The sequence below is a fragment of the Pongo abelii genome, chromosome 9 (genome assembly GCF_028885655.2).
Source record: "Pongo abelii isolate AG06213 chromosome 9, NHGRI_mPonAbe1-v2.0_pri, whole genome shotgun sequence".
In the NCBI taxonomy this organism is placed as follows: Eukaryota; Metazoa; Chordata; class Mammalia; order Primates; family Hominidae; genus Pongo; species Pongo abelii.
Genome location: NC_071994.2, coordinates 135560733 through 135574077, shown reverse-complemented (window position 1 = coordinate 135574077; position 13345 = coordinate 135560733). Strand labels below are relative to the sequence as shown.

At 41.5% G+C, this 13345-nt stretch overlaps 1 protein-coding gene across 3 annotated transcripts in view; it reads right to left on the bottom strand.

Moving 5' to 3' along the window:
• NTM (neurotrimin) overlaps window positions 1-13345 on the bottom strand; it is a 959556-nt gene that overhangs the window by 29185 nt on the left and 917026 nt on the right.

Here is a 13345-nt window from a genome sequence, read left to right as displayed (position 1 = left end):
AAGACAGCATCCTAAACCTGGATACCTTTAAAAGGAAATGAGGTGCTAGTAATTAATGATTATTAGCAGTCAACAGGCATAAGTTAAGATTATCCCTAGCAATTGAGAAGCATTTTCCCAAACATAATATACATACAATCCTAATACCTCACAGGGTCACAGGGCTATTTAGACTAACACACGAACATGCCTACATATATATGTACACACACACACACACACACACACACACACACAAAAGCACTCCGAAACTCTCGTGTGCTGCCCACCTGTTGATTTAGTTATTAATCCTATAATCTGGCTGGAGGCACAGCTTCAGGGGGTGCAGAACTGTATTAACATGAGTGGCTCAAGAAAGGGAACAAAGGAACATTTCTCTCCAGGTCATAAAACCCTTCCATAATGCCACATGTTTCTGCTGGCCCAGAGCACGAAAACAGTAGCTGTAAAAAACCGATACAACAAGGGATGATGTGTGCGGTACATAAGGGATGACTGTATATGTTCCATAACAGTGTTGAAGTCACTGTTTTGTCAAGATAACCACAATAACAATAACAACAGCAACAACAACAAGATCATGGTCTTGTAAACAAGGGCCACTGCCTTGTTCCATTCGATCAGCACTCTTTGGCCATGATAAGTCTGTGCCACTGCCCAGCAGTAGGCCCAACTGGGGCCTCACCTCATACATCTTCATGCCATATGCAAGCTACACTATGTATGTACAGACGGTTTCTTGTCTCTGTTGCATACAGAAGAGGAAAAGAACAGCCTATGTCCATTACAACAAACAAGAAAGAGATATTAAATTCACAAGACAAAGAAGGAACCTGCTCATAAGTAGAAAACATGGCCAAGAAGACCAGGATATGAAGAGGACAAACAACATTAACCCAAATAGACTCACAGTTCCTACCAGTAAGACACTTCTAATGGTCTCAGTAGCCTTTATTAATATTGTTTGATAAGCATCTTTAGGGGAAAGGTACTAACCTTGATTTGAGGATGGGTGGAAGAATTGAGAAGAGCTTTAAATGAAGAATCTGTAATTCCTCTTGTGTTGTCCTTGTTTATTTGCTACCAACCACGGGCTTACATTTGTCAGATCTTCCTCTGCCAGAATGCTATAATTACCGTGCCAAGCATCTCGGAGACCAGTGTCACACTTAATATTCCCATTAATTTTAAATGGTAGTCCTTGGTACATATGTGTGGCAATTGGTGTCATATTTTAATTAGGCTTGCCCTACACCATCTGAAATTAATAATAGCTCGAATTACCAGTGTAATTTATAAATTAACAGTGCCGCAGCATTAGGAAATAAATTAGCTCTGGACAGCTGTTTCTGGATTGAGTTCCAGGGTCGGAGCAGGGACTGATAGGACCTCAGGTCTCCTGGGAAGCTGTGTATTACATCACCAAAGCAGGGAAACAAACAAAAACACAGAGGTTCTCTGGATCTCTTGTGCTCTCCAGCTAAAGTTCATGCATCTGTTTCAATTCCATAATTCAAATATGCTCTTTTGTGGCCACAGCGAGATTTGCAGGGGCCAAGTTGTCATGGACATCCAAATGGAAAGGCCTGTTGGGGGCATGACAGTCCTGGACCGAAAAGCAGTTACACAAACATTAAGGCAGTCAAAATCGAGAACTCATCAGTTTTCTGTGGGGACATGGGTGCCACATTAATTTATGTGTAGTTTTGTATATTTATGTCAGGTGATCTTCTGTAGGAAAGGATGTTGGATGGCTCAAGTTTTGGGGAAGGCATATGGTCTCTACTGATCCAAATTTCTAATTCCAGAGAAAGGAGATTTTTCCTCAAGTCATCCTGCAGGAACAGTGAGGTTTAATCCTACCTTCCTATGTTCCCTGGACCAAATGTGTAATCACAGAGAAACCACAATGACTTCATTGCTCACCAGTTATTACATGTACACTTTTTGATTAAGTTGGGTAAGGCATGTAAAAAGTGACTTGTACATAGTAATATGCTTAATAAATTTAAGCTTTCATTGTCATTATGCTCACTTTTCTCCTCACCCACCTTTTTCTCTACTAGAGGCATATATGGCAGAACCAGAGAGAAAGTTGGTCAGTTTATACATAACAAAATAAACTTTGAACCACCCAAAATCAGGTTCCTAAAGGAGATGCCTCAAACAAACAAGCCCCGAAAAACACTAAACTGAAATCTGAGTTTCTAGAGTTAATAAATCAAGGAAAAGTTTCGTTTAAAAGCATTTGTGCTGTGGCTATGAAGTGATCAGTGCTTTATCACTGGTGTGAGGAACTTACAAAGCACACTGGGTAAAAAAAAATCAAGCAAGCATAGTTTTTAAAGTGCTGAAGGATATTCTTGGTTAAGAGACATCAGTGGGGAAGAGGCAAACCACTTGATAAAACCCTATGAAAAGAAACTCTTCATGGTCAACAGCTTCTCATTATAAGTCTGCTTTTTCTTTCTGTAAAGAAAATGCATCCTTGGGTGGAAATAACACACTCATCTTCCTGAAATATCCCCTTCATCATGGTCCACTTCTTCAGACACTAGAAATGGCTCCTTATTTTTCTGTCACATCAAACACAAACTCTACTCCCTTATTATCAAAGCCCTCCATAAAGTAGCCCTGATCTATTCACCCAAGTTTATTTTGCACGAGTGCTATGAAGAAGGCAACAGATCATCATCCTAAGAGGCAAAAGTTTGGGATCAGAAAAAGCCAATTCTCTACCCTCTAGTTTCATGATGGGGTAGATTACCTAACTCCCCTGTACCAGCATATCTTCATCTGCACAATCAGAATAACGTTACCTACTTCCAGGGTTGCTGTGAAAGACAACACATGGAGTGCAGTGGGGACACTGAGGGGCCCAGGAGAAACCTTCTGTAGAACTTAGTCTAAACAACTGGTATAGCACGCCACCACTGCCACTGCCGCAGCTTTCCTGCCAGGCCATGCTAGTTCTCATCCTGGACCAACATCAACATGATTTGTCCTTCACAGTTTTTTTTTGTTTTTTTGTTTTTTTTTTTGTCACCTAGAAAGCTATGCCCTCTTGGTCTATCTAAGCAAATACCACCTTTCTTTCAAATTTTAACTCTTCCTTGCAAACACCCTATTATGGGTTCAATTGTGTCCTCCCAAAAAAGGTATGTTGAGATCCTAACCATCAGTACCTCAGAGTGTGACTATATTTGGAAATAGGTCTTTACAAAGGTAATTAAGTTAAAACGAGGTATTATGGTAGACCCTATCTAATATGACTGGTGTCCTTATAAAAAGGGATTCAGGCAGACACGCACAGAGAAAGGGTAGTGTGAAGACACACAGGGTGAAGATGACCATGTGATAAGAGTGATGCTTCTATGAGCCAAGGAATGCCAGGAATTGCCAGTGCATACCAGAAGCCAGGAGAGGCAAGGGAGGGTTCTCCCCTGTCACTGTCAGAGAGAGCATAGACCAACCAATCACTTGATTTTGACTTCTAGCCTCCAGCACTGTACAGTTTTCTTGTTCTAAAGCACCTAGTTTTTTTGTGCCTTGTCACAGTAGCCCTGGGACACTAACACATTCCCTTTTGTCTCCTAACTCTTGGTGCCTCTGGCTGTTCTGCTCTATTGTTGCACATTCAGTTCATCTAGTATTTAAAATCATAAGAGAATTAAAGAGCTTAAAGGGACATGAATGGTTATATAATTCCATAGTTGCTCTGCTATAGTCTGCAGTAGAATTCACTAGAGTAGCTGCTTAAAATATAGAATTCTAGGTCCCACTCATACCCACTAAACCAGAATCTCCTGGGATGAGGTGCTTGCATAATCTTCCTAGGAAATTCTGATGAATAGGCAAGTTTGGGAACTAGCGATTTCGCTCAAGCCTCGTATTTTTCTTGTGGGAAACTGAAGCTTAGAAGAGTCTGTGGGCACACATCTGGTCAGTGATGGAGCACACCAGGTCTCCTGACGTCCAATCCACTGCTCCTGCAACTGTAATCGAGTTTTTGAGTAGCTGTCTTGTGCTGCACACAGGGGGCTTCTTTTTCCAATGCGATTGAAGGCCTTTGACAGCAGGAACCAGGTCTTGGACATCTCTGGCTCTCAAGGCAGCTAGGAAACTGGTTTACATAATTTTAAAATTTGTCAACTTCTTATTGACTAACTTCTGGCTGACAGACCCAGAACAACACGTTGAATTCAATGAAAGAAAGTCAGAGACCCCTTGTTGCTCACCAAACCCTCCTGTGGCTCCATTCCCAAAACAACACCATTTACAGTCATAGTTCTTAGCATGATAATTGTATTTCCTGACTTTAGGAAATATCATCACTATTAGTGTTCTAACAGAAAAGATTTTCTTTAAATATGTGATTTTAAAAGGTTTATTGAGTGTTTAGTATAATTTATATTTAGTTTTGGGGCCACTTATTTCCTTAGGAGAAGGCAGCCTTAATTTAAAAGTGTAGATCAATGAAGAAGTATGATTTATCTAACAGAAATTTGTTTTACAGCCAACTTTCTGGAAATACAGCTATTTCATTAAGTGGAATATGACAACCAAAGCAGGGAAATGAAGCAAGCTGGAAATGTGATCACACCTGCCCCCAAATCCCCACAGGGGTTTGGTGTTGTCCAAAGTGCTGAGCTCAGCATTTACAACTAATCGAATGACAGAGACTGTCTTGTGTGCATAACATCCCTTTGGAAAAGAAAATCCCAAATTTCTGACTTCATAGATTGGGCATTAAAAATCTTTATAACTGAAAATAATAATACCCACAGTGATCATTTTTATCATACCCAAGAATAAGCTTGTCAGGAGTACAGCTGTAGCTACTGGAGAGGAGAGGACACAGCTGCCTCCTTGCTTAATATTTTTATGGCATATATACCAGCTGAGATAAAATCTTTGGACGTCAGAAATTGAAAAAGATACAGAACATAGAATCCCAGAATTGGAGAGTTGGAAGGAATCATTTTTAAAATTTAGCCCATATCCCATGACTAGCAGTGACATTCCAGTCCTGTACCAGCTCTGCAGCCACTGCTCTCTCCACCATCTCAGGTTGCATCAGGTGTTCCTGTTAAACCCAGGCTGGCCTCAAGGACAGTTGTATTCCCCCAGGGCCATTATGATGGCTGATGAACATTCAAGATTTTCTGTTTTGACTGGATGAAGGCATGGTTTTGTTCAGATGCTGGGAGATAAGACAGACAGAGGCAAGACTCCTCTTCCTCAATACCAACACGTGCAAGCCCCAGGAACTGATTTTGAGGTCTGATGAAGAAAGTGGGCTTGGCCAGAAAGGAAAGAAGCTGTTTTCACGAAAGACTTTAGAGGTTTGGCTGTGTCCCTACCCAAATCTCATCTTGCATTGTAGTTCCCATAATCCCCACATGTCATGGGAGGGACCAGGTGGAGATAATTGAATCTTGGGTGTGGTTTCCCCGATCCCATTCTCATGATAGTGAGTTAGTTCTCACAAGATCTGATGGTTTTATAAGGAGCTTCCCACTTTGCTGGGCACTCTTTCTTCTTCCTGCTGCCATGTAAAGAAGGATGTGTTTGTTTCCCCTTCTGCCCTGATTGTAAGTTTCCTGAGGCCTCCCCAGCCCCGAGGAACTGTGAGTCAATTAAACCTCTTTTGTTTATAAATTATCCAGTCTTGGGTATGTCCTTATAGCAGTGTGAGAACAGGCTAATACAGAGGTGAATGGTGCCACTGTGAGTTCTGGTGTCAAGGCCTGCTGATGAACTGGGGAATGCCTTCTTCACACCAGGTCCCCTGAGGACTCAGTGCAGTCCTGGTTGCTGGAAAGCACAGACCAATAAGGCTCAAAAACAGCCCCACTCCAACTGGCAGCACAGGCCATGTGAGAGACTGTCAAAGGGGGTGGCACAAGAAGACGTGTATTTAAGCACGTAACAGGGACTCCAAGAAATACCAGAGCCAGTTCTCAGGTAAAGAGAGGGTCCCAGGCAGACAGATGGGTGCTGAGAGGCACAGTAATATGGAATTAACGCAATCCTGTGCTGCTAAGCTAGACAAGGCTGGGGACATGTGAGCTACCCACATAACCCACACAGCAATATCCGCTGCAACAGGGTGAAACCATCAGTGTTAAAAAGTGTTTCCACAATGTGACAATCATGTCAAATGATCTACATAGGATAGCTTCTGTGGGCCTGATACTAGGCTGGAGCAATGGTTGAAGAGTTGGTAGCAGCTGTAAGCACCACTTCCCCCGGATGCACTGTGGGGCAGTGATGAGCTCTAGTATTTCTGCACTCGAGCCCTATAGACAGTATTATCTGACAGTTCAGTTCTGTGCACTTCAGATTCCTCTTCTATAAAATGGAGAACATAAGATTACCTTATAGTATTATTGTGAGCATTAAATGACTAAATATGGGTAAAGTACTTAGCATATAGGAAGCTCTCAGGAAATCGTAGCTATCATGATCTTTATTTTTACTGCAACCCTAATTAGGCTTTAGCACATTTTAATACACATGATCCTTGATACAAGAACATCTCAACTCAGAAATGAAAAAATAATCAGACCTCTGCTTTGCCAGTAGGAACTTAATAATAATAAATCTTACAAAGGATTCACCACAGATCCTTTAACTAGAAAACTCTACTCTCTTGACTTAAAACAGGATGTGATTGATAAGAAATATAATTTCTCATGATCATTTCTTTTAAAAAAGCAGGTATAGCTGCATAGCCCAGGCAAGAACTGCTGAGAGGTTAAAAAATGTCTCTGGTTTCAGAACTAAAAATAAAAGGATATAAATATATTTTATATCTACATATATATGTAATATACATACATATATATTACACATAGTTCCTTGACATTTCCTTTGGATACAGGTAGCATGGCTGGCAGAAAAGAGAATCTGATGATCTTGCCAAAAATGGGCAAATTTAAAAGATGTTTCATAGGAAAAGTTCTGAAGGGCTCAAACCTATGTTTGCCTGTTGTAACACTGCAGTACGGGCCTCACACAGTTGATAACAAACATAGAGCCCAACTCTGGGAAATGGGACAGCTGATTTGTTCTAAATAGGTGGTTCCCATCACACAAGAGAAAGCATTCTTAAATAGGCCCACACTGGCCACTTGTGAGCTGTGCATAAGTCATAGAGTATGCATATGGCAACATCCCCATGACATTGCCTCTTTGTCAGCTCGGATCCCTAGTTACTTCACCTGAACTTCTTTTATACCTGGGAAACTTATCTCCTCCTTTCTCTCAGGATACCCTTTCTGTTGGATACACAGAAACTGCTTCTTCCTGAGCTCCTCCACCTTGCCATACCTTCTTTTGCACCATGTTCCATTCCTCAAACAACTTCCATGTTCACTATACCCTTTGCATAAGCTAGAAATGCAAATGAATATTATTTTTTGTTTTGTTTTGTTTTTTTGAGACAGAGTCTCGCTCTGTCACCCAGGCTGGAGTGCAGTGGCACGATTTCAGCTCACTGCAAGCTCCGCCTCCTGGATTCACGATATTCTCCTGCCTCAGCCTCCTGAGTAGCTGGGACTACAGGCGCCTGCCACCACGCCTGGCTAATTTTTTTGTACTTTCAGTAGAGACGGGGTTTCATTGTGTTAGCCAGGATGGTCTCGATCTCCTGACTTCGTGATCCACCCTTCTTGGCCTCCCAAAGTTCTGGGATTACAGGCGTGAGCCACTGTGCCTGGCCATGAATAGTTTTTAAAATAATTTATTAACCAGATTCTTTCATAAAACAATAAACATAGATTCAATAAAAATATTATGCAAACTGGTGCCAACTATAAATTTCATGTGTGTGTGTACACACATATATGTGTCTATCGATATCAACAAAACATTTATCATAGATCCTGACACATATTAAGAACTCATTTGATAGTTGGAACTGAATATGTATATATGGTTGAATATGCATGGCTACGCATATATCAACTGTAACATTTTATAGATATGTAGAAAAAAATTCCCTTAATTTTTTTTGATAGGGAAATCTTCTGGGAATAATAATTAGCTTCATATTAAAGAGAAGCTTCAACTTAAAGTGTAATTATAAGAAAGTGAACCCTTTGTACTCCACAGAGCCAGGCCCTGTGCAGTTCTGAGGCCGATCCCTTCCCATAACAACATGACGTGAGTTTTCTTTGCAGATGTGGCTTCAGAAGCTGGGCTGGCCCTGGAGTTGGGTGCTCTTCTGCTGTGAGCCTTCTCAGGAGGCCTGTCAGCTCAAATTTGCATGCAGACCCTCTATTATGCGTGATGATATCAAAGTCAGAAAGCACACAGCTGGGTGTTTAGAGTTTGCAGCTTGATGTCTGGGAACTGTGTATTTGCAGTAGTGCAGCTGATGGCTGCTAAAAAAATAAAAATAAAAAAATAAATCAGCTTTTGATTTGTAAACTCAGCCAATTTGATCTGAAAGACATTGATAGGGGATAAATATAGCACTCCGCAGTGTCATATTGCCTCAGTATCTTGGCTGTTTGCTTTCCCTTTTTCTAAATCACTGGAGATATAAGCCAGTACTGAGTGCTGATAACTTTGAAGGAGTTAATTGCTTTCAATTCCTCACCCAGATTAATTTAAGGGAATTCTATTGACTTAAGAGGCTCCTAAAGGGTTAAGGTTCTCCTGACACCATTGTGCTCAGGATCAGATAAGAAGTCACCTTCACTACCTGGATCCCAACAGCCTTGGGAAGTAGGGCAGCCTATGATTTAGCCATCAATATATTTTTTAGGGCAGGGGTTCTTAATCTGAGAATTGTGGAACTGTAACCCCAGGGGTTTTGAACACCAGGAAATAATATTATGCATACGTGCATTGGTGTGTGTTTTCCTTAAGAAGAGATTCTACTCTCTGAAAAGGATGTAAAAGGAGCCCAGGACACACACGGCTTGGTATCCCCCTTGCTATGATCTTCTGGATCATTCCCTAGTGATGGTGCAGAACTAAATCCATGTCAACTCACATGTCTGCCAAGAAAAAGCCCACAAAAATGTAGCTGATGGTAAGGAAAAGAACATCACTCCACGGGGAAGCAGAGCCTTACATATGTTTCATTAAATATTTTGTGGAGGATGGGAAGTGAAATAACTTACAAATAATCCTTTTGAAGAATAGATATATCGATCTGGGGAGTTTTTTTTTTCACTAAATGGGGGAAAGTCTTTTCTCACCAAGCATAAGTTGAAATGCACAGAGGATGCAGGGCTCTGCCCATTCCTGCAGAGGCCCATGCCCACTGGCTGATGAACTAGAGGCTTCTTGCACATGGAAGGAGGAGGGAGGCCAGGCTTTCCCTTTGCAAGCAGCATCCTCAGATGCAGAGTAAAACGCAGGCTTTCCTGAAGAATCCCATTTATTAGTGATGGTATCAAGCAAAACCTCAATGACAAGGGGACCACTTAGGGGACAGAGGGAGTAGAAAACCTGTGGTGGGGTCAAATCTATAGTTAAGACAATCTAATGAATAAATTCAGATCAGATTCTGGGAGAAAACTACAAGGTGCCGGGAATACTAGAGATGAAAGTGCCATCTGTGTATTTTCAATTGGCATGGAGAGGGCAGACACCAGCCTGTGTGCAGAAGCGAATAACTTGGGAAACCACACAATTCTACAGAAGAGCAGGAAGCCTATTGGAGTAGGACTGTTTGGGCCTCAGGAGAAAGGGAGACATGACTGAAAGCCCTTGTATTTGTTACATTTAATTAAAGCCTTTGACTGGAAAAAAATGAATCTTTATAAACAGTTCTCAAAATCTACTGTGCACCATAGCTACTTCCTACCAAATCATCCTGCTGGAAACACGTGTGTGGGCTCTGCCCACTTACTTGTGAATGCCTCGCCCCTCTGTTCTTAGCATTCCACTGCCAGGTGGAATTTTCACCTACATGAAATCTATAAAAAGACAGTGTATGGAAAGGAAAAGAACAGCTGATTTACTCTTTCACTGGGCACGCTACTTCTGTGCCTTTCTACTTCACTTCACATAAAATCTAAACATAGGCACGCACACCTGGGTCTTGGATAGAATGCAATGCATTAAAACAAGCAGACAAACACAGAACTCCTGAATCCTCAGTATGGCAACGTCTCTTAGGAACTGGTAGCCTTGAGGAAATAACTGGGCCTCAGTTCCTTCCTTAGTAAAATGTGGTTGTTTATTTATTACTTAAATACTCATATATTGGGTCTGAAAATTATATGAGAGAAGTTGTGCAAATATATGGAAGACTGATTAACACATGGGAAATAATTTTAAAAATGTTAGAAGGAACAAACTATAGGAAAAGTTTGGGACACTCAATCCCTAAATAACAGCATCACATAAGGCCCACTCCTCTACTACTTGTACCCTCACCAGGTAAATCTATTCTTTTAAATGCCATCTCAGCACTGTAGATGGCCAGCTGTGCTCATGATCTCCAAATCTGCATGGCCATCCTGGAGGACCTGCTGAGCTCCAGGCCCGTAACTGCTGTGGAATGCCTCCTCTGTATGCTTCCCAGACACCGCAGGCTGAATTCACCACCTTGCCCTTACATCTGCTCTCACTCCTGTGTCTGATCTCTCTTGGCAGCACTGTCAAATCCCCATTCTCACAAGATAAAAGTGAGTTACATTGCTTGCTCTCTTTCCCTTATTCCTCACCTTCAATCAACAAACTCTGCTGTTTCCACTCACTTTACAGCTTCCAAATCCATTCTCTTCTTTTCCTCATCATTGTTACTGTCTTAATTCAGGCCCTCATTATCTACTCTGGATTATTACAATATCCTCTTTATGAGTCTCTATGCCTCCCATTTATTCTTTTCTTTATTGCCAAAATAATTGCCAAAAATAAGAGTCAGTCCCACCTCTGCTTAAATCCTACCACTGCTTCACATTGCTCCGTGGCATGGAATGTGAAGGTTCCCATGAGCTGGCTCTTGCCTACTTCTCTGGGTTCTTTATTACCATCTCACTTCCCCCTACACCCACTGGACACACCAGTGAAGTTCCTGAAACACGAGGCATTGTATTGATCTGTGACTGTTTGTCTTCTCTTTTGTCCACCTTCAAATGTCTATGCAGTCTTCAAAACTATCCCAGCAATCACTGCTCTGGGAACCCTTTCATCACATTCAAACTTCCAGGCTTCCTCCCCACCCAGTTTATTATTTTTATTTGTTTCTCTAGCATTGCTAATCACACTGTATTGTTATTTATTTATATATGTTTACCCCACTGGACTCTAATTTCCAAGAGAGCAGTGACTCTTTTATGCACCTCTATATCTCCAATGTCTATAGCAGGTTTAGCACGTAGAAGGGGCCACATGATCATGTGGGCAAAGGTTGAATGAATAAACTAGCTGACTAGAGTTTTGATGGCTGTTCTAGCCTATCATAATTCATTATGATATCATTATATCATATCAATTGTTAATCATATCAACGATTCAGAACACTCTTTGATGACCTTTAAGAAAACAGTGGATGTCTTTTTTTAAGGTTTTTCTTTCTCGTGTGTGTCTGTGTGTGTGTGTGTTTGTGTGTGTGAGAGAGACAGAGTGAGAGAGAGAGAGGGCTGGATTCATGAAGAGATGTCTTAAAATCTCCTAAGGCTAAATAATTTTATTCCATATTTCCTAAGGGGGACTAAAAGAGCCTTCATCAAGCTAGGCCTGGAATTAATAAGAAAAGAGCCAGGTTTGGCCACCTTCACAAATATTCTTAGCTCTTATAGCCAATGTCCCTGCTTCCTTGGCATGCAGTGTGCCCTAATAAAAATTGTCTCAGAGAGCTTTCTTACGTCATCATCAATTAGGTTGAATTTTTTCCTAGCGGAATCAGCCTGGCCATTCAGCTCTGTCTATCTGTAATTAGTAGTGGAATGATTGCAAGGAGTGAGATTAAACTCTCTACCTTCCTGGGACAGGCAAGGAAAAAACTGCCGCCATCACTACAAAATGAGCCTCAACATGCTCCTGTGACTTTCCTGCACCTGCTTGGTCTCAGGACTAAGGGCTTTGCCTACCATTGACAGTGCTGTCCTTCCTGCCTCCTCCTGTCCTCAACTGCTCAATGTAAGTTGCATTAATTCCCATTCCTCTAGACTTCTTCAACCCCAGTAACTCTTCCTTCCCCATAATTCCAAGAGAAAATAAAGGATCATTTTACTGGATCTTGGCGTGAAAAAACTAGCAACCTTAACTGATGAGTTTTAAGTTATTTTTTATTTCGGTTCTAAATCTCAACTTCAGAAGACGAATTTCCACATCTAAGACTTGAATGGCACCTTCCATGTACAGTACAAGAGCAGACAGGAGCTCATGCATCAACCAATGGAGTTAGCAGCTGATAAAAAACTGGGTCGAAGGAATGAGGGGAGGGGAAGGAGAGGAGAGTGTGAGAGAGCCAGAAAGCACAAACAGATGATAAAATTGCACGTGAAACAGAAAAAGCAACCAGAACACACATGATTGCTGAAGGCAATTATTCAGTTGCTTAGGTAAATCAGAAGCTTGCTCCTATGACTACTGTGTTCTCATTAAAGCTCAAAGTCAAAGTCAAACCTTCGGGAGGTGTTAGCCTTAACCATGCTTTCCTATGATGCCTGTGGGGACAGCTAGCCTGCACACCACTGTAGCATCCTATGGTGCTTTGAAGACCCTCGTATCAGCTCCAGTTACCACTCTTCTCCAGGAGACTTCCATAACCAATTCTGTAAAATAGGGTCAGCAAACGTTTTCTGTAAAAGACCAACTAGTATAATACATGTTTTAGGCTTTGCAGGCTGAGCGGCCTCTAGAGCAACTATTAAACTTGCCACTGTAGCACAAAAGCAGTCATAGACAATACATAAATCTGTGAGTGTGGCTTCACTCCAAAAAAACTTTACTTGTGGACAATGAAATTGTGGTTTCATACAATCCTAATGTGTTACAAAATAGTATTCTCCTTTTGATTGATACTCAATTATTTAAAAATGTAAAAAGAAAAAAACCTTACATTTCAGGCCATACAGAAAAGAGGCTGCAGGCTGAATCTGGCCCATGGGCTGTAGTTTGCTGACCTCTCCTGTAGAAGCGTAAATCTCCAGTCATCTATGATTTCCTGTAGTCTCACACTCGCTGTTTCATATAACCCTTCATTGGACTGCACTCCACATCCTCCCCACCCTTTTGCAGTTCTTCCATTCTGCACTCAAGAACCTCTTCTGCATCATCAGCGCTCCCTGACAGCATCCAATTCTTGGAGAGATGCCTCCACCTCACTCTCATACTCAGGCAGGGACATGGGCTGTCCTGGAGACGTGTCCTG